Source organism: Columba livia, chromosome 1 (genome assembly GCF_036013475.1).
Source record: "Columba livia isolate bColLiv1 breed racing homer chromosome 1, bColLiv1.pat.W.v2, whole genome shotgun sequence".
Lineage (NCBI taxonomy): Eukaryota > Metazoa > Chordata > Aves > Columbiformes > Columbidae > Columba > Columba livia.
Genome location: NC_088602.1, coordinates 21459726 through 21482724, shown reverse-complemented (window position 1 = coordinate 21482724; position 22999 = coordinate 21459726). Strand labels below are relative to the sequence as shown.

At 36.7% G+C, this 22999-nt stretch overlaps 1 protein-coding gene across 14 annotated transcripts in view; it reads right to left on the bottom strand.

Moving 5' to 3' along the window:
* SGCG (sarcoglycan gamma) overlaps positions 1-22999 on the bottom strand; it is a 133748-nt gene that overhangs the window by 76674 nt on the left and 34075 nt on the right. For 7 of the 14 annotated variants that reach the window (XM_065050056.1, XM_065050034.1, XM_065050127.1 and 4 more), the window contains exon 2: positions 18544-18635. The gene's annotated coding sequence lies outside the window, so the exon portion shown is untranslated. Of the gene's footprint in view, positions 1-3554; positions 3571-5180; positions 5303-13901; positions 13918-16664; positions 16818-18543; positions 18636-22999 lie in introns of those variants that run through there. The other 7 variants (XM_021286237.2, XM_065050071.1, XM_065050136.1 and 4 more) reach the window with 7 other exon arrangements.

The following is a 22999-nucleotide window of genomic DNA, read 5'->3' as shown; positions in this document are numbered from 1 at the left end:
AGTAACGGGGACTCTGGTAGCAGTAATTTGTATTAAGCCTTACAGCACTCCTTAATATAAATTTCACTTCCTCTTAAATGGGGGAGGAGGAAACCAGGGATCTACACTTGTTCACTTCCCAGCTACAGAACATGCTGTACACAGGTGCTGTCTCCCAGTCAGGAATTCTCTACCTGTGCAGCTGCCAGGGAATTATGCTCTTTTGCAACTTGTCCATGATCCCTTTAAATAATATTTTAAGGAAATACTGCTTATAATTCAATCACCTGAAGGGTCAAGCTAGATGTCATCAACTGTGCAAATTTTAGAAAACTGAAATAAATAATTGTTTCCTTGAAGTATTTGCTCAGGATGGGAGAAAGCCAAGGGAACCTAGTGTAGTCCACTGAGACAAGAGGAGTTAAATTCAGTATAACAGTCATGCCTAGATTCTAAAAATCTCCCTAGCTCAGGATCCAGCAATAGCTCAACTGAAAGTGTGAATTCCAGTGAACTTCCGAGCTTGACATTGCTTTCAGATTTTGTAGTCTAGGGTAGTTACATACAATGGATTCAGAAGTCATGCAAAGGCTGATAGTGGCAAGCACATAAAGACTGTCAATTCCACTGCCATAATTTGTATCCTTCACTCCCTGACTTGGTGCGTTTTCTCCCCTCCCCTCTTCATAATGACGAACAAGCCAAGAATTGAGGTTTCTGCTAAATAAGAAGGAAGGACAGCGTGAGGATAGTGTGACACAGCTTGCAGGGTAAGAGGGGAAGGCAATTCCCGCTGCTCATGCTGGGAAGTGGCGCCTGAAGCACAGGGAAGATGTTCCCGCAGTCACTGCCTCAGGAATACCTGCTCCACAAACTGAGGCCCGAAAGTTAAACATAGCAATTCACATACATTTATTATTTTAGCTAGTAAGAGTTGTAGAGCTCTGCATCTTAGCAGAATGAATTTTAAGGAGGTGGATTCCAAATGTTTGGAATTCATGGGGAAACAGACCAAAAGAGAGTTCCCCATACAACTCCATTACTTTTTCTTTCCTTTTTCTCCTGTATCAGGAGGAATACAAATGAAATATGAATGCAGAAAATGCTACTGTTTAAAAAAAAAACCACAACACAACCTTTCTTGGTAGTGCTAATAGGCCTATTTTCTGTAATTAAAACCACAAATGTGTTCCTGAATGATAAATAATAATTCATATACTCTTAAAAAACCCCACAATAACAAATACCCTTTCTTAATATATAAATGATAAATTTTGACATGGAAGTTACAAAACAAAAACAATCAAAGAAAACTAAATGGACTGGAAGAATAAGTAACGCCATAGTTAAATCCAACCCTGTTGTTAAGAGGAACTGTTTAACTGCCTGTGTTTACATGGACCGGCCTCTAGATTATTAGCTTGAGCCCTGCTGCACTTATCATGAGATAGGTGGAAGTAAGGATCAATTTTAGGCAAGGAATGCTGAAAGCTATGTTGCCCTTATGGAAAGGCTAGAGGAATCTCCCACTTCTTCTCCTTAAGTTAATAAAAATACTGTCTTTATGGAAAATAAGAACAGTGTGGGTTTAGTCTACCGTGGAATAGGCTGACTCACTGAAGAGGACAAACCAAAATTAAGCACGGAGGGATGACTTGAGGTTCTAATAAGTTTTCCATCTATAATTTATAAAATGATTATAAATTACACAGAGAGCTGAATACTGTACACTCTCTTCTTCTGGTCCTTCCAGGTATCAAAAGGCTTTTCTTCAGGTAGAAGTGGAAGGTTTCCCTTTGGGTTGTCTTTCTTCGCAAGTAGTATAGTTTTACAATGCAATCTAGGTATTATCTAACACTCCAAGAAGATAAATGCAGAGAAGATGGAAGGCAAATTTACAGAAATTTTACTATAATGTACCAGAGGTAGGTTTTGTTCACTAGGATTTTAGTTCTTTTATTCAGTGACAGCTACATAATTCCTTTATTCAGAACAGACATTCACATTACCTTGGATGCAGATAAGGCCTTTCTATTCTTATTACGGTAATTTACTGAAAAAGTCTGGCATTGAATTCTTAAGGCAGTTTGCAAGTAACTTGGTGAACAAAATTCTGAGTAAAATATCAAATTATAGAGAGTAAAATATCAAATTATAGAATTTTGGACAATTTCAGAGATGTAGAATCCAACAATTGCTTTAGTTACCAGACAAGGCTGTGATAGTTACTGTCTATAGTACATAAATGATGTTCTTATGATATGTGATACATCCCAGACATCCAATTTAAAATTATTATTAAAAAAAAAATTAAATCAGGCAACACAAGAATCAGTTGAAATCAGAAGCTAAACATGACAATTAAAAACACATATTTAGTCAGACCAAGATTTAGCAACATCTTGCTGTGTATCTATCTACCTAACTCAGTCAGTAATTAAAACTAACAACAGTACCAGTAGCTGTCAGCACAACTTGATGTAAAAAGTTGATTCAGTTCAGTACTTACCAACATCTTTGAAAGTATTCTGAATTTTTAATGATTACAGGGATTAAAATTCAAGGAAAATATTTTTAACTGGTTAACATTCATGGCAATAAAGGAAAAAAAAAGCAGAAATAATTCAGCATGAACTAAGAACTAGAATATGTGTCTAGTGAAAAGATACTTCTTAGGATACAGTTGTATCTTGGAAATTGTTAAAGTATTGTAAAAAAATAAGTGATCCTTTTTATTTATTGATCTGCATCTTCATACATTAATAATATTTCTAATACTAGTGTTAAAACTGTTCTCCTGTAATCTCCAAGATATATTACTTCTGTAGTTCCATGGCATTTGATAGTGAATTGTTTACTAAATGAGTGAACGCAATTTCTTACAAGTCAGGTCTTCAAGCATGCAAGCATAGAAGAAACAATTTCAGTATTTTTTCTGTAACAGAACACATTAAACCCCAGAAAACAAGCACTGAAGCAAATGGGAGCATTGTAGTCTGACAGCTAGCAGTTTCTGAACTACACACAATGAGACGTTCTGTGAAAAGAACACAAATTAGCTCACAAGTAAGTCCTCTTCTCTCCTAAGAAAACTGTCATTCAGAAATAGATGGCACAATTACAAATCTATGGAGAAGATTTCTTCACTGCTCCGCTGATCCCTGCTTGATGCCAATCAAGATATCATGTACATGGGCTGGAAGGCTGGGGTTTTGTAAATATTCAAATCAGATATTTAACATTGTCATTATTATGTTGTAATTAAGAAGGGATAGCATGGTTGTGGCTTCTCTGTTTTAGAGAATAAGGGAGTTTAATTGCATGAATGCCAGCCACTCTATTCCTGTTGGACTCCTCCATAGGCATGTTTAACTTAGCAGTACAGATGTAGCTCTTGGATTATTTTTAACATACTTGATTTTTCTACTTTTAGGATGCTCTAAAGTATAAAAATTTCTGTTTAATGTAACTTCCTAGATAAAAAAAATAAAAAAATAAATGCAAGCACCCCCCCAAACAACCAAACAAACAATCTCCCCCCCCCGCCAAGAACACAAAAAGGAAATATGACCTACTATTCATATTGAACTGACTCATCTGTAGAGTCCGCATCTTTAGATCTATTAATATCACACAGACCTTGATAAAACCAGTTGCAGCAGTAGATGTTAGTCTTCTCTATGGAACAGAACTAGGAGAGAATGAGAATGTAGCAGTGCATTTCCTACTTATTTGTTTTTACAGCAGGACAGCAATAATACTAAGGAACCACAGACTCACTTCTATGCGCTGGGTGGAAGTATCTTATTCCTGTCCATCTGTCCCAGAAACTGGATCAGCTCTTCCCATGTAAAACAAACCTTATATCTGTTGTTTTCTTATTTATTTTAGCCAGCCCATCAGCTGAATTTCTCCCAGGTTTTGTTAAATCTCTTTCTGCTTCCCTACTTTCTTACAGTCTTAACATCTTTCTTTCACCTCTTGTACAATCTGTGTCTTCCTTCTCATCTCTTCTTTTCCGCTTTCCCTCTGCTCCAATTTTCTGACTCCTTCTCTCCAGCTATTTCATGTTTTCACTTATATCTTAAAATATTTCTTCTCCTTTAGCCTTCACATTTATTGGTAGCTCCAATCTCTTTGGCACATCTATCCCTAGCATTTCTTCCAAATCCAACATTCATAGCTCATCAGGCTAAGTTCCCCTGGAGGACTGACCCACTCTATTTATTTCCTATTCTTTCCTCTCTTTCTATGGCTTTTGTTCCTTCTGCTTTAAAATCAATTATTTCTCCATCTCCTTTGCAGACACTAGCAGAGGTGTAGGCAAACACCTCACTGAGTGTATAGATTCCTAGAGGAGACAAGATTAGGGCAACAAAGATGATTAAGGGAACGGAGCATGTCCCATATGAGGAAAGGCTGAGGTAGCTGGGTCTCTTTAGCTTGGAGAACAGGAGACTGAGGGGTGACCTTATTAATGTTTACAAATATATAAAGGGTGAGTGCTACGAGGATGGAGCCAGGCTCTTCTCGGTGGCAAACAATGATAGGACAAGGGGTAATGGGATCAAGCTGGAACACAAGAGGTTCCACTTAAATTTGAGAAGAAACTTCTTCTCAGTAAGGGTACCAGAACACTGGAAGAGGCTGCCCAGAGGGGTCATGGAGTCTCCTACTCTGGAGACATTCAAAACCTGCCTGGACACTTTCCTGTGTCACCTCATCTAGGTGTTCCTGCTCCGGCAGGGGGATTGGACTAGATGATCTTTGGAGGTCCCTTCCAATCCATAACATTCTGTGATTCTGTGATCTCAGCTCTCATTTCCCATTTCCAGACCCAAACCTATTGCAGGGAAAACGGTACTTCACCTCTGTATTCCTGGCAGAATTTTAACTAGTCATTCCATGGTGATGGCACATGATGATACAGTCTGGAGAATGATTGCAAGAAAATAAAGTATAAGCAGAAACTTTAAAAGACTGACTGAAACTTTTCTCTTAGGGATGTGAAACTAACCGTAATTTTTAGGGTTAAAAAAATTGTTACATTTGGACAGATTTTTACAGGGTCATAAAAATGCATCCTTGATTTGTCAACCCAGGCCATTTATTATGCAAAGAATTTTCCAACCTTACTTCTAGAATAATAAACTAAGCAAGGCCAAGGCGTGTGCTGTGAGTACTGGTGCTGTGTCACTGACCGTGTGTGTCCTGGAGCAGCCCGGGCTCCCAAAGGGTTTTGCTGGGGATGAGAATCAGTCATACAGATGCAAGCTGAGTCATGCCATTTGCTGAGGATTAGCCTTTGCTAGCACATATGTGGCTTACACACACACAAAAAAAGAAAAAAAATAGAAAAAATATTCAACTTGGTTGAAGTGAACATTATGCTCATTTTCCACTTAAGCGAACTATTTCTCCTCCATTGGTTTGTGTTAATAAGAACTTGTGATACCATTTAAGTGGTCTTAATTAAATATATGGAACAGAATAGTAACGAGTTCTAAAATAGTAAGCGACACTCATTTTCCTATATAGATTTCATGAACATTTCAGTCTTTCTTTTGAGATTACCAAGATTATGAAATCCCTGTGTGCTGAACAAGAATGCCATCTGTTTCACAGTTTCAAACCAACTTCTCAGAAAAATGTTCTTGCTTTTATAAAACGGAATAATTAATCATTTGAAATAGAAAAAGTTTTCCCAAACATGTGACAGTCCAGAGGAAGTGAACTGTTTTGCATCATGTGGTAGCTCCATTGGCCTATACAATAGAACTACAATTTATGTTTTTTATTTAAATTTGCATGTAAGCACGAAAGATGGCGTTCTAACTGACAAAAATTCTGGAATATGCTCTGATATTTATAGATCCATTTTTCTTTCTTCCCAGCTACAGCATTTTAATAGCTACTGCATATTGAAAATACTTGAAAATTCTACCAAAGGTGAAACAAGTTTGTGCTCTTTAAAGATATATTTCTGTTTTATATTAGAAATTGGAAGCCTGGCAAATAATGTGACATTTATGATATTTCGTGCAATTCAAATTCTTACTCTTGGTACTGTATTTTTATACCACAACCTGTTTTACCTGCAAAACCAATATATCCAGAGCTAGAAGAAAGTGCCAGACAAAAAAACAAGAACATATGAGTCTGTAATTCATTTCCAGACTGCTCTACAGAACTATTCCTGTATTCTCAACTACACATTAAAATCTCTACTGTCCTTTAGAGAAAACCTCTTTCACTTGGAATTACAACATTATTGACAAGTCCAGAAAACTACAGCACTTGTGAGACAACTATAGAAATACATATTTTTAAGACATTGCCTTTGTTGTTTCAGTAAAATGGTTTCATGTTGCATTACAATGGACTAGGAAGATGTCCACAATACCTTCAGAAGTCTAAGCTCACAGGACTTTATCCTTTTATTCAAGGGTTGTAATGTAAAACATTCTTTCCCAATTGCTTGCATACATCGGATGGTGTTTGTTTGCCTACTTTACATTTTACTTATTCATAAGAAACTCTTCATTTAAAATCCTTTTCTAAGCATTTTTAAACAAAATGAAGATCACATTTTGGCTTAAACTGACATTATTGCTCTTTCAAAATATCAAGAGAGGGATAATCTGCCTGAGGGTATTCTACCCACTCTGGCAATGCTGAAATTCTCCCTGAATACAAAAATTAATAGGAATTGCCTAATATTTGAAGGTTTATTTGTGTTTCTCATCACTATTCTACTCCATACTGCAGTTCTTGGAATAAAGGACAGTGTGAATATACTGTTTAAGCAAAGCTAGAATCATGTAGTTAGCAATATCAAAACATATTGAAAGCTCTTGAGGCAGAAAATTAAGATGCTATCTTGCTTCTTTTACTAGAAAGGAACATAAAGAACATTTTTTTCTTCTGAACATGAGTGAATACAGAATCACAGAATGTTAGTGATTGGAAGGGACCTCGAAAGATCATCTAGTCCAATCCCCCTGCCAGAGCAGGAACACTTAGATGAGGTTACACAGGAATGTGTCCAGGCGGGTTTTGAACGTCTCCAGAGTAGGAGACTCCACAACCCCCCTGGGCAGCCTGTTCCAGTGTCTGTCACCCTCACTGAGAAGAAGTTTCTCCTCATATTTAAATGGAATCTCCTGTGTTCCAGTTTGTATCCACTGTCCCTTGCCCTATCATTGGTTGTCACCGAGAAGAGCCTGGTTCCATTTTCATGACACCCACCCTTTATATATTTGTAAACATTAATGAGGTCTCCCATCAGTCTCCTCTTCTCAGGAAGACGGCCTCAGTTCACTCAGCCACTCCTCATCAGACTTGTGCTCCAGACCCCTCACCAGCCTTATCACCATGCCCTTCAGAGACGTAAAAAAAGACGGAGGTGGGCAACCTGCACGGGCAGCTGGTAGGTGGTAGTCACTGGAGACTTCCTTTAGCAGGAGATAGAGGCACCCAGCTGCTGACTTTGATGTGTTGGGAGTTCTGCTGCTTGCTGAGTGATTAGATATAGGATATTGCAAAGACTTCTGAGGCTTATCCGGCCCTTGCTGCTCATCACACAGGCAGCAATGATACTCCTAAGGGTGAGCACGTGAAGAGTGACTGTGGAGCTCTGGGGGAGCGGTAAAGGGGATAAAAGCCATCTGCTTTTCTCCTCAATCCTCCAAGTGAAAGTTTTGTACCAAAGTGAACATATCTGGCACATCCACATCTTACTACTTAGCTGGTGTCAGAGGCAGAGTTTTGGCTTTTATGACCACAGAAGCCTCTTTAGGGAATGAGAACTATTGACAAGACATGGGGTCCATCTGACCAAGTTTGGCAAGGGCGTATTTGCTAACTTAGTGAGGAAAGCTTTAAACCAGGTACATCAGGAGAGGGTAGCTATAGTCTTAAGAGAAGTGAATGCATGGGGAGCAGCAAAGAAGCATCCAGGGAACAACATGATGGAGAAGGTCTTTTCCCTTTCCTGAGAAAAGCGGCGTGACTGGGGGGTCCATCTCCAGCACCTGTACGTGAATTAACACAGCATGGCAGACAAGAGCAATTAGAAGTTCATGCACAGATCCAGAGCGATGATCCCACCAGAAGTGCATTTGGACAGCTCGCATGACTGGAGTGCTGCCATGGGGGAATATGAGCACTCAGGAGGGCAGGGAGGCAGAGGGCTGCAGGATGTGCCAAGGGCTGAGGCAAACGCACACCGTTTTGCGGTGAAACAGAAAAGGAGACATTCAGGATCTTATGGGAAAGATCAAAGGACTGATCTAAGGACATGTGATGTTCTGCTGGGAGTCTCCTATAGACTCCCTGATCCAATACAGCAGGAGGATGAGCTAGTCAATCTCCAGAGGCCCTTTCCAATCTAAATTAATCTAGGGTTGTGCAGTCTTCAGAGCTGGCCTTCCATCACTATTAGTAGTTGACTTATTTTATTCTTGAGTTCTTTCAGAGGTCTTTTGTCAATATCCTCTGATTTTGAAATATTACCAAACATTTTAACTGCAAGTCCCCTATAGATAAGCCTTTTCTATAGCCCTTTTAATCTGAAATAGATCCTTTGATGAGTACACCATAAAGTGGGATTCTAGCACAGAAAGTGTTTCAGTTTTTTCCACAGTTAGCAGAAACACAAATAATTCATTTTGCGTACTTTTTATTTCCTTCCCTTCTCTGACGACTCTTTTTATAGTCTTATCATTCATTTACCATACAAACTACCTGGCAGGTTTTGGTGGTTCTCCTGTGTGAAGAAAGATTTCTCATCACTTATGATGTTAATTGCTCCTTAAACATCTTTGCCCAGCTGGATTGTTTTTAGAGTTAACCTGCCAGAGTTCACGATCTTTTCTATTTTGTCCATTTGCATACAACTTCAGATTTGGGAAATATGACTTCATGCTTTTAATTACTACCCATAATCTGATGATTTGCGATGCTGAGTTACTTTCATCCTCTCTCAAACTTTTTTTGACAGAGAGCATATATCCAATCTGTCCTTCCAATATAATGCTCTAAATATTTCCTGAATACTTTCGGCTTCGTTTTTGGCAAGCATATTCATCATTACAAAGTTATTTTTGAAGCTAAGCACAAGCTGGGTGTGGATTTTGACTCGAACTGTACACACTAAGTACATTTTACATACTTGACACGCATAATGAAATATCTTATTCTGTTTTGATAAGAAGGTGAACCTAAATTAAATCTTAGATTAACTTTGCTAATATAAAATATTGACAATTTTTTATTGCAATAACACCTTTCCATGAAGACTAGGTATTCCGCATTGTACATAATTTCACTAAAATTATTTTGCCTATAAACTTCAGAGTTTACATATTTGTCCAAATGACAAACAGGATTTGCTATGTGTTTTTGACCACAATTTAAAGTGCTTCAAAGGATCTAACCTCTTTCTAGCATACAGCATTGCATCAAGTATTTCTGATAGTAGTTAAAAAAAACCTGTCTTCTCTAGATAAACATAGTAAAGTCATACTAATTGGAATTGAAATAATATTCCTTCATGAAAAGAAATAAAAACATCACAATTTTAAGAAACAGCAAATCTGGATTAATCTTAATACACTTCTCTTGCGCTACAAGGTATATGGTTTTTTTATTTATTTCAAGACTGGTTTTTTAGCATACTTTCAATTCCTCCTTTATCATCAATGCATGTTATCTTAAGAAAAGAAATACCACAAAGTTTTGCTTTAACACACGAAGTTAAACTTTGCAGACAGGATCTGGTAGTTTGTCACTTTGAATTGCAGTGAAGATTAGGTTTCTGTGTACAAAATCTCATTTCTTAAGGACCATTAAATGCAACCAAGATAGTTTTGTGGCTTTCAGTTTTTCTCCCCTGGAAACAACACCAGGAATCTCAAAACACTGGTAGGCATAAAACTTTTTAAATCTTTGTTTTTCCTCATTTCTTGTCCTTTTTCTGGGTGTTTATATACTTAGGGGAAGTGTGACAGATGTGCCAGAATTGCAAAGCTTCTCAGGAGGAGGAATGGGGAAATAATCTTCAATGGGGTTGCTGAACGTAATGAAAGGCTTGAAGTTCTTTAGAAATGTGAAGGAAATGAAAGCAATCCCTCTGATGGAGAAATATAATGAAATAATCTCTGCTATCATCATCTTCTGTGGGTGTCTATCAGACAAAGAATAATTTCAGATACTTTAAAATAATACTTTTTTTTTTTAAAAAAAGCAATTACATGTTTTTTAATTTAAAAATACTTAAAAAAAAATCTTTTTATTTTCTAGGTGTGTGATAGAGGATTCTTTTTATGATATAACAATGATCACCAGCAAAGTCAAAATGATTCTTGTATAAACACTGTTCCTAATGCAAGTCTTGCTTGGACAGAGCTTTTAGCAAAAGTCCTTTAACAATATCCTCAGTGTTGTTTGTTCTCAGGAAAAGTATTTTGTGTACTCAGTGCTTGCAGGGCGTACTCTCTGTGAGAACAAAAAGAAACAGCTCTATTTAAGTATATAAAGACACAGGTATTGGCATAAACCTTTCTCTTTTTCCTGTTCTTCCTGCTGCTTTTATGAAAGTGCTACTTGCAGGTCGCACTCTGTTATTTCCAGCTCACACAGTAGACTTCAGCACAATTGCAAAACAGATAACTTAACTCCTTTCTGCAGTGCTTTGGTTGAGGAACTTGAAAAGCTCTTTATTTAGCCTTGCTAAATGATTTTGTGTAGTAAATGGAATCATACTGCTATTCTGTGACACTTTTTTTGAATAGTGAAGTGAAAATACACCAAAGAAACAAGAAATGGAACTAGATGCAGAGGCCAGAGATTAAAATTAATCCTCATGTTTTCCCTTCCACTTCAAGTGATTGATCATAGGTAAGTTTTAAAAAATATGAAAGAAGAATAACTTGACCTTGCATCTATGAAGTCACAACTGTACCTTGTTTGAAAAGTCACACAAAACTAAACTAAAAATTGAAAATTCACTTTGCTTTTCAGTAGCAAGGGAAGCAAAATGCTTTCCCATGTATACTGTGTCTCATTATATATTTTAAATCTCTGCCCTTTTCTGATGAATTTTAAACATCAATGAACACAAACTGATGTGCTTCTGTTGCATTGCAGTCCTGGTCACTCATTTTTACTTACACAGAGGAAAACCAGATAAATTTAAATGTGTATTAGACACATAAGGAAATCATCAAAAGACATACTACGGCAGCCTTTTTTGGTGATGTTGACCTCAACTGCTTAGGCAGCAGCTGACTCCAAGTTTCTTCAGCTACCGTGACAAAGTAATAATGCAATGCAAGGAACACAGAACACGAAGAACATAGCAAAATGTATAAATACTGGTTTTGATCAGTATGCCACTTCTTGGATTAAAACCAACAGGAAAGACACAGCTGATATTCCAATTAGCTGTAAATATAAATGAAGATTAAACAAAACCCAGAAGTACATGTGAAGCATATACTTTCCTTAACTGGCAGTTGAAGAACAACCTTACACGCATTTCTGGAAGGCAATAATGTGTCAGAAAGGTTTTAGATCAATATAAGGACAACTAAGACATTTCTGTTCGTCTCTAGTGTACAAAGGTAAAGAGTGTCCTCATGGCTTTAAAGTCTATTACTTCAATCTAAAAGAAAATACTGGATAACATTCAGCTGAAATTTAAAATCTACCACAATGTTGAAATCTATTTCAGGACGTGAAAACCGTCTTTTAAGTGTTCTCATTTCATTAAGCTGTGAACTAACAAAATATGACATCAGACATGTAACAAAGAAAGTCTCCACAGTATAATTTAAGTACAGTCAATTAAATACTGTAAGTAGACTCTTGAGGATAAGAGAAAAAGGTTAAGTAGTGCGTACACTCAGGAAAAAATGTGAAAGACATAGGTGGAGATTGTAAAATATGGGGAGAAAGTGCCCAAGAAATACTGAAGAAAGTCACAAAGAGAAGGGAGAGTTCGCAAAAGATGGAAACTTCTGATAAAGCAAAGAAAGAGAGAATAATTTTGCTTTCTATTGCCTTTGTTTTCATTATTTTATATTCTAGCAATTTATATGCTTTACTTATTAAATAATCCCAAATCAAAGCTTATTTCTAGGTGATTTTTTGAATGTTAGCTTTGAATTTTTTCCTGAGTTAAAGTCAGATGTTACTAGATACCTGAGGATTTCTGATATAGGAAGGTAAGTCATCTTAATGTTATTAATTTAAATAGCATTTTAGATGTTTTCAATATGGCTAAGGGGACACAGCTTTGTCTTCCATAAACATGACTAAACTCAGTTAAATCACCAACTGTGAATCACAACACCATCAGTTCAATAAATGTTCAACTAAAAGCAAGATTAGTAAAATATATTAATCTAAATCTAAAAAGGCAAGTGCTTTTCACAGATCATGAAAATTGTTTCCAACAGAATTTGAATTAAATACACAGTTAAAGAAGAATGTGGGGTACTCAGATAAACAAAAATGGTAATTATCGTATGTAGCTTACAAACTGTTTCTTCTCTGTTATGACATTAATAAAGTCTTATACAATGTCATGAATATAAGAACTTTATTTCTGTTTGAAAGAATTATCTTCACACATGCATTGAACATAATTATTAAATGACTCATGAAACCATGCAGAATGAAATATACTATTATGTAATGCAGTTCTGTGTTTAAGCAAGATAACAGTTTTCAGAAGCCTTCTTCAGTACTTTCATTAAATGGAAAATACCTACCATAACACAACAAAACTAAAAGTAGAATGTTACAGAGAATAAATGTTTTGTGGGTAAAAGAATTATCTTTCGTGACACCGAACAGTAGAACTGAAAAGGTAGACAAGTTTTTTGGCATATAGGATCTTCATTGAGTCCAGTTGAGCCTTTGAGCCTAGAAAAATAGCCTGAAAAGTAGCATGAGCAGCATAGGACTACCAAGACCGTCCAGGTCTTGCTGCCCACCCTACAGAAAGTTTGGCTCCATCTCCATAAAACTCTATAGTACATCCATCCATACTACACAAAACTTGGCCCTGGGTGCCCTCTGGGGTAAACTTTCAACTCTTTAGCCCTCAAATGTAACTGTCTTTTTGCAGAACCAGAACATAGACTAGAAACCCTGAGGTGTAATATGGAGGTACAAGCTTATCAGGATATTGTTACAGGAATGTGGAGGGAACCAAGCCTGGCACAGGCTTGTCTGCCTCATCCATGCTGACTTTTGGGAGTGTTCACCATGTCACCTGGGCCAATCCCCAATCAATTTCTTTGTCCTCTACATTATGAAGTCTATCTTATAATTTTCTTATCCCTAGTATGGAAACTTTCACTCAGGCAAACAGCCTTTTCTGCCAGTCTCTCAAATATCCTCCTGTGACTTTTCAGTTCACAGGAAATGCTGATATTAAAGTAATACTCACTGTTACTTTTTGGGATTTAAACTCTGAATTCATCATTTTCCTTCCTTTTATTTCCAAGTAAAATTAAATCCATTATTACAGTCAATTCTTACTGATTTACAGGTACTTTATGGACATCCATCAGTGACTTGAGAATACTGCTAGCAACCAAACTACCCAGATATATCTTATTTGGTAAACTGTAATGCCCTCCTCATATGGAAAGTGGACATTAAATCTGACACATTGCAGATTGGATCAGCTAGCAAGAGAAGCAGTGGAGTAATCAAGACCAGTAGGTAAATAATAATAGTAAAGGGAATATCCAGAAGAATATTTCTGAACAAATTCTGGGAATGCCAAAAAAAATTAGGCTGCAATGGACCTCTGCTGATCATCTGTTCCAGTTCAAAGCTGGACTAGACCAGACCTTTGGATGCTGCTTTCAGCAGTCTGGAGTCACAAGAACATGTTTTTTACTTACTTATTATTGTCCCTCACTTCGATCTCTGTTTCCTCAAAACTGAGGAAATAGGGTGCAGCGGAACTTTGCAGACACATCTCCTTCCATCAGCAGCCATCAGTGACAGAGGCTGCACACTTGGAAATTCAAAGTAGGACCTATGTGAAACTTTGACAGAGGCTGATGGACACTACACAGCCAGCCTTTTCTGAAAGCCACTAGTATGCAGAACTAATGAGCCAATGATGCAAAAAGCCCATGTAAAATTTAGTATCTTGCACTACGGGGAAAAAAACTAATGTGAAGAAAATGTACTGAGTCTTCTTTTCTTCCTCAGAGTACTGACCACACAGCAAATAAACAAGGAGGAACTGAGGGGTTTCAACAAGCTTTACTACTACACGATTCCACCTCTACAGCCCATTATTGAAAATACATATATACGTGATTCTTACAGAAAACCTTCAGGATATACACACACAGGAATAAACATATTATATGCCTTAGTGAAAACCATGTGGTTTTTGGCTAATACCAGCAATGTCCAACACTTAGCACATACCATACTCAATTTTTTTAAAATATTAATGTACTTTAATGTATATTCCTCTTCACTTTCTTATACAGTAGTAGTTTTCCATCCACCACAGAAACATAACCAACCATGGCATGAAATGCAGGAGCTGTTAAACAGCCTCTGGCAGATATACAGAAAGGTGTAATGAGAAGACTGGCACAGGTAGCCAAAGCTACGGATGGATTAAATAGTGAGAATATTGTTACCCAAACTGAAAATTTGTCCAGGATATTGAACTAAACTGTTATCCAAACTGCCATAATGCTTTTAGCCTCGTTTAATAAACAAGAAAGCAACCACATTCTATATCACTGTCTAAATTGTCTGTCTCCCATTTATTTCCCTCTGTCCTACAATAGCTTTTGAGCTTCTTGGGCAATTTCAACCAAATTCAACAGACAAGCAGAGGTCTCAGAAACACTACATACCTACAAAGTTTCTGACAATGAGAGAGAACAGAGAAGAAGAAACCCCGTTTATGTGTCCACAGAGAGACTGCAGTGGGCAATAAAACCTTATTAGATATCAGAAAACCTGTATGAAAGACGTTGTAAATGTCACTGCTACAGAAAACCTTCAGTCACTGCTCGTTAAACATCTAAGACAATCAACCTTGTGAAATAAGTCCACAGGAAATCCAGCTTACTTAATTCCAAGTCATGAAAATAATTAAAACCTGTAAGAGGTCAGGACCTGGGACTTTTATCTCATGTAAAAGGTATTACTTTTCACAGGAAGGAATAAATTTTTAAAGGCTATTCAAGAAAGAGGATCTTTGTACAACAAACATTTCTATGCCTGTCGACAGAGGCTTGGGTTTGTGTGATACAATACATCCATTTCTTTCAGCAGTTCCTCCAAACCTCTTTTCCCTTAGCTTAAGACATACATTCTTGCATGAGGATTCTCAACACAAAGTATAGTCACACGTCTGTATAATTACCTATTACAGTAAGGATGAATATTGTATCTTCATATTGTTAGTAGAGCCTTATGCTTATGAATGAAAACTAAAATATAACCTGCTTTTAACCAGGGAGAAGTTCCACATTATTAGCAAAAGGGTAAACATTTAGAAAAGAGATTTTAAATGGCTTCCTCTAATGCTGGGCTTAATTTAGATCCTTTTATTTTTAATTTAACACCATGCAGTTGTTCTTACCCTTTGGTGGTATTCTAGGAGCATTTGTTCTTCATTACATAGTAGAAAGGAGATCTATCTCTAATATGTGAATAGCACACTTGTTTAGAAGATAAACGGGCGTTCATTTCAGATGAGGTGGCATCAGTTTTGACTATGCATCACAACTAAAACTTCAAAAATCTTAACTGATTGCGAACTTAAATAACTCGATGGCACAAAGTTACTACTGTCACTCATGCAGATTACTCATTTAAATGTGGCTACGCAGGCCAGAATTCATCTTGCCAAACACAGACAACATCAGGCACATTTCCCTAGGACCCCTCCACAGAGGGTCAGTAACCCACTGATACCCAGTTAGTAATTTGCTTTCAGTCAGTGAAATTATCCAAGAAAAAAAAATGTATTTGAATTCCAGGAGATTACAAAGTTGGAAAAGGAGTTCTGCATACACATAACTGGACGGTCCATATTAATGCAAGTATGCTTTACAGAACTTAGAACTGATTTTGGTAATAGCTCCTCAGACGGAAGGTCATTATCACACTGTCAAGCCAAAAAGTATTGAGCAGAAGCATAAATCCATTCTTGACTAAATTTAACTTTCAGTAAGTGATAGATAAACTGAGAAAAACTTAGACCTACGAAAAACAGAGATTTGCTATTTCAAATATTTATAAAAGCACAGAAATATGATATTGCAAAATATTTTACAAGTACTAAAAGTTAGCTTCTTGGTATTATACAAGTGCAAGTTTAAGCTATGCAACTTAATACTGCATTTAATTGTAAAAATAAACATAGTTAAACTGTCAGAATCTAAAATAATAATTGTATATAAGTATGAGCATTTAAATTTAGGTCCTAAAATAAATTACACAAGCATCAACATGATCCTTAAATGAGGAGAGAATCAGCCTGAAGTGCTGAACAGAAAATCAGATGGGGGAGAAGCTCAATACATCCATCTAATAAGAAAAGAACAAACAACACTCAATTCATCTATTAGTATGCTAATATTTTAATACAGATATAAAAAGAAATTTTTAAAATTGTTACTTACCTTAGAGATCTGAAACAATGTGGACTACTGAATAAACTACAACCAGTCTCTTCCCAAGAGAGAATTGTCTAACTTTTCCACTACTTTCAAATCTGGAGTGGAAGATATTTTAGGCCTGGCCAAATATCACTGGAAGAAAATTCGTTCACATGTTTGGCTGTGTTTTGCATTCCATCTTGTTGCTCTGGCATACACACACAGCTAATTATAATCTGTGACATAAGCGGCTAATTCTACTGCTAAAATGGTTGTGTACTGACTCCAGAAATGAACTGCCCCACTGTAAGACACAACCAATCCATAATTCATACTACAATGGCCCAACCGGTCACATAACACCAACTGCTTTATTAAAATCTGAGAATATGCAGCACTTCATAGAATTTGCACGTAAAAACTCTTACCACAGTTAGTTGCTGACAGAACACGATGCAAAACTAGAAACAAAAGAGACGTCTGCTTTATTTTCTGAGCCTATATGTAACATCCAACTCAATTTTAGTAGTTGTTTTTCTGAATACTTTTAATGATAAGAATACTTTAACTATAATCTATACTGGTTAGTATTTGAAGTCTCTCTAGAAAAAGGAAACACATATTATAACACAGCTATAATAGCACATATAAATTTTATACAATAGCTACACTAACAATTATCAAACTTTCTAAAAAGTTAAGCCATCCTTGGCATTTAAGAAAGATGCATACATATAGCAAGAAATATATTTAAAATGTTGCATGCATTACATATTTTAAGATGATTTTATAGAAATTATGAGACCTATTTTTTCAGTGCCATTTAAGCTTTGAGTTCTCAAATGCAGAAGCAAGAATTCCAGCCCAGCACTGCTTACATTAGACTGACTACACAATGACCAACAGACTTTCTGTTCAACCTACTATATTTTAGAATCTATGCTGGTAGCTGTCCACAAATCAAAAAGCATTACACCATACATCTGTAAGTTTTACAGAAAAAAAGTTCAGTGCTATGTGAAGCATTGCAACCATCATTTATATGTTTGGACAATTTAATTTCTCAAAGCATAATGTTTCATTTTTTTCTAGCCATGTACTCACGTTGTTATCGTGCTTTAAAAGATGAAGCTCCTATCAGACATTTAACAGCTGCAGATCATAAATTTAGGACTGACACAAATCCAACTGATCACAGGCTTACAAGATACTTTTTTCCCTTTATGAATTCTGTGGCCATTAATCCTTTATCAGACTCTGTTTACATATACAGATGCAGAAGTTCTTTTCTATACAAAGGAATTAATTCACTGGTATCTGACAAAAATGACAAATATTTCTCATAATAAAATATTTATCAATATCTTTAAAACAGCTTTTAAATTTAATCTCATGGATTTATTGAAGATAAACTAGGATGAAAGCATTTTTTTTATATAGTGCTAACAGCAAAGCTTTTGTTTAATTGAAATTCCCTGTTAAGTATTAGAGGAAGAAAACTATAAATGCCAGATAATTTTGAACTGTTCGTTATTTGCCATTATTTAGGTTGATTGCGTATTCATGTCCAGGGATTTCCTACAAAATCTTCTGTCCATTCCTGGAGAAAAGCAGACAATCAGATAAAACTAGAAGACCCCAAAAAATTTTAACTCCATTTTAATATGGTTCCTTTTGTCATATTTGTAATTATTTAATTTCTCAATTTATAAAATAGTGCCCAGCTATAGAAAGAGGTTAGATTGTATCACCTGGTACCTCTCTTTACGGACAGAACTTTTGTGTTATTTTCCATGTATGATTACTCTTCTTGGCCTAGATTTGTGATGTCTGTCGTCTGCTCTTCTACCTATCTAATACCTGCAAAGTAGAAATTCTAAAAATGAAAAGAACAAATAAATACCTCAGTTAGTATCTTCTGAAGTTCTCATGAAGTAGGACTGAAGCAAGAGCAACTGTCAGCGAGTTCTGTATCATTTGAAGGCAGCTGTCTTCCTATTTAAATGCAAAGAATGGAAAGACAAAGAAAAAATTGTCATGAATATAGGCAAAGAACAAGATATATTCCTGAATTGCTCTCCTAACTGCTTTAACTGACAACATCTTACAAGTGATGGATTGAAATCCACTGTGGAACATAAATGAAACACTGGACACCCAATGCCTGTTTGAACTGCAAATATTCATGACAGTGCAGTTTACAGGAAATGAGAAATGAAAATTAGTCAAAAAATCTCTGTGAAAAGTAATAAAAAAATATTTCTGTTGCAATGTTAAAATTCCATGTGGCGTTACCATGCATTAGTACAATGAACAATGACTTAAATGATGGTGTTTCATTGCTTGCATACAAAAACTAAGTCTTTCTCTCCGTCAAGTAATTATCTTCACTGCTCAAGAATGCTGATGTCCTATTCCTCATCAAAACCTGCCAACCTCCTTTTCAATTGGATTTTGAAAGTCAATGACTGACAGCTTAGTCCTGGAAAGGTAACTAAGAAAATGTATTTATCTTCCACATTGTCCGAGTCCACTCATACCAGCACCTGACTAACTAGAACTATTGGCAAACTTACATCATGAAAAAACAATAGAAAAAGATATTGTGGTTTGAATATTCTGCCATTAAAAGATGTTGCTTTCTAGAGAAAAAAAATACTAAATTTTGACCAAAAATTCTGTGTATACCTACAAGATTTTAAGAATACCTACTTATCCTTCCTTCAGGGTACAAGACAACAAAATGGTAGACAAAGACTATCACATATCAGTTTAACTAATTCATCTAACTACAACAGACACAGAAGCCATTTGGTCCTGTCAACTTCACAGAATCATAGAATGTTTTGGGTTGGAAAGGACCTTAAAGTTCATGTAGTTCCAACACCCCTGCCATGTGCACCTTGCACTAGACCAGGTTGCTCAAAGCTCCATCCAGCCTGGCCTTGAGCACTCCCAGGGATGGGGCATCCACAGCTTCTCCGGGCAGCCTGTTCCAGTGCCTCACCACCCTCATGGCGAAAAAATTTCTTCCTTCTGTCTAATCTAAATCTCCCCTCTTTCAGTTTAAAGCCATTACCTCTTGTCCCACCACTACATGTCTCTCCAGCTTTCTTATAGATCCACTTTAGGTACTGGAAGGCTGCTGTAAGGTCTCCCTGGAGCCTTCTCTAGCTTATTCATTTTTCAAGTCTGTGACAAGCTTAAAGAGTCTGATGAGGATTTGTTAAGCAAAGGGCATTTAGGGCAAAAGAAGAATATTCTAGCCTTTGTGGAAAACAGAGTTCATCTTAGAAATAAAGTACTACACAAGAATTTTACAGTTAATTATAAAAAGAAATTTTAGGAATAGAATAGAACATTTCACATGGACAGGATCCACAATGATCATCTAGTCCAACTGATTGACCATGGCTGATCAAAAGTTAAAGCCTGTTTTTAAGGGCATTGTCCAAATGTCCCTTAATCACTGACAGGCTTGGGGCATCGACCACCTCTCCAGGAAGCCTGTTCCAGTGTTTGACCACCCTCTTGGTAAAGAAATGCTTCCCAGCGTCCCATCTAAATCTCCCCATTGCAACTTTGAACCATTCCCATGCGTCCTGTCACTGGATACCAGGGAAAAGAAGTCAGTAATTATTAAACTAAAAATTTAAATTATGCATGTTAGATTCTTCTCTATTTGTCAAAAGGCAGGATGTTTCCATAGAGGCTTATATACTGTAGTCAGGAAATAGCTTCTTAGATCATGCGTGCAGCCAGAAGAGTATCTGGCTAGAACTCAAATCATGCTCTTACTTCATTTGCAGCATCTTTCTCTTTGTGGTCTAAACCTAGTCAGTCACACTCCCTCTTCAGAAAAACAAACGAACAAATCCAACCAACTAAAACAAAACAAAAAAACCCCAACAACAAAAAAACTGCAATAAAACATGGAAGATATCCAAAGCCTCTTGTATCCCCAGATATTCATTGCAAGAGATAGTTAATAATGGAGTTAACTAAAGAAGTCTTCTAATCCTGCACAACTATAATTATGTGGCAAACAGTAAATATAGCTCAAATTAGGTTGTGTGGATGTATAACTCCAGATGAAACAGAAGGTTTGCCATGTGAAATATTAAGATACCTTGATAAAGGTTCAGAAAGGTCAGGCATTACAGCAAAAGCAATTTATGTTAATGACAAAATGGGACATAGTTTGGGAAAATAGTAAAATTCACATCAAAATATATACCTATAATGATGCAACAAAATAATCACCATTCAAAATATTTTTTCCAGTTGTCCTGACTTCCCACTGTTGTTAGAGGCTCTAACATGACATGAACCAAGAACTGTTGGAAACAAGTTTTTGTTTCCGTCCAGACCATTTGGAGTTCACTATGTCCAATGTGCTTTTTAAATGTGTAAGGGATAGGACGGCAGGCCATTTATGGATTCAGAGCTATGGTGAACATCTAGAAAGGCATGTCATCTTCCAAACTTGAGTAAAACAGTGAGCTAAAGGAGGACTTAATCTTTCACATATAAAAAGAAACATTTGAAAGTTACCGTCGCACCTATTAAAGCTATAAAAATGTAATTGTTTTAAAAAGTTACTGAAACAAGGTGGAAATTACTCCAATGGGAACCTTTTGGAATATAAACACAGGACTCTCAGATATACAAGGCTTTAAGGGAGAGCTCTTCAGACTCTTTCCATTACAATGATATGTATAAGGAGATTCAAAACAGCTCCAAACCTCAGAATATTTGTTTTATTAGAGTATAAACAAACTAAACCAGAAAAACCTGAAAATGACTATGCAAGACAAGATAAAAATAAAAGGACTTATAAATAAGTATCCAACTGTGTCAGTGCACAGCAGGTCCTTATGTCTTGTTTCTTGAAATTTTTTCCATCTGTGAGCACAAACAGCTGGCTGTGGGTCTGTTCCCTGTTCATCTCAGCAGTATTTCAATCTCTGCTTCAGCTGCCATCTCCCAGCTCCTGGCTGCCACACTCCTCTTTCTCTATCCCTTTTGTCACATTCTGTCATGTAGACTCTCCTCCCCAGCACATTCAGTGGCTCTAGAACGGGAACCTTTTTCACCTCCTGTTCTCCAGCTCTGCTCACTCTCTTTTCAAAGTAACTTGGGCACAAAACAAATTCATATAAACCAGATTCCAACTGTCACAGAAAGCTAGGTGGTTTGTTATTGTTGCTGCTTGCTTCGTTGTTGTTGTTTGTTTGTTGGGGGGTATGTTAAACACTAACTTCTGCTTGGATTTGCATCTTCACACAATCTGATTAAAAACTATTTCATTTCTGTGGGTTTAATCCTTTAAAAAGGTTAAGTAGTGAGGCAGCCAGTGAAAAGCTGCGTATGTACTTTGTGCTCACTGCTATACTCTGTGCAAAGATGAGCCCGGCAGGTGAACTGGGATAGATGTAAGATGGGACAAATTGCTTTTCTACAAGCAAACAACTAGGCCCAGGTTTGTTGACCCTTTCTAAGAGTTGAGGAGGGAAAGACTAATTTGGAGTCTGCAGCTTGCATGCAAACTGGAAGGCACAAGGGAGAGACCTTGCTATAGTAGTATCTTAAAGGCAGAAGATGTTGCCTAACTTAATACTGATGAGAAGAAAAAAAAACACAAAACATTAAATGTCCAAGCAGATTTGGAATTATTTTGTCCTATTGCATGGCTGGTACAATTTAAGCATTCTCCTAAGCATGAAATTCGACTACTATTGGCTTGAGGAAGTTAATTGTTAGATTTTCTCAGGAAGTAAACAAGAAATGTGTACTTTGGTTTACATGAAACTCTACATTATTCTGGACAGGAGAGCAGAGTAAAGCACTTTAATAGGTTCATTGGTTTTGGATTGGGATTTTTATTTTAGGATATGTTTTACTGTGCACCTACTCACAGCTCCATCTGCAAGCACTCTGTGACAGGCAGAATAGTATCTTTACAGCTGTATTCTGTAAAGCATGTCAAATCACATCTATTATACAACAGATGCCAACAGGACTGGCAATCAATAAAGAACCATGTTTCGTGTTCTTTGGTCATAATATTTCCTTTTACATCACTTGTCCTTCACTAAAAACAAAAGCAAAAACCCCAACCCCATTAAACATCCCAAACAGGATAGTGTAGTCTTCTGCCTTCTGAACTCCGAAGCATTCAAGTGAAACACATGGCTGTAACCCAGTATAGGCAGCTGTATAAAACCAAACACTGAATGACTTTCCCTCCATGGCAAAATAGGTTAAATAGGACTGCGTCTGTACCCATATTCTCATATTACACAAAGGTTTGTACAGATACAAACCCTAAAGAATATTACGAGTTTACCACTCTCTTT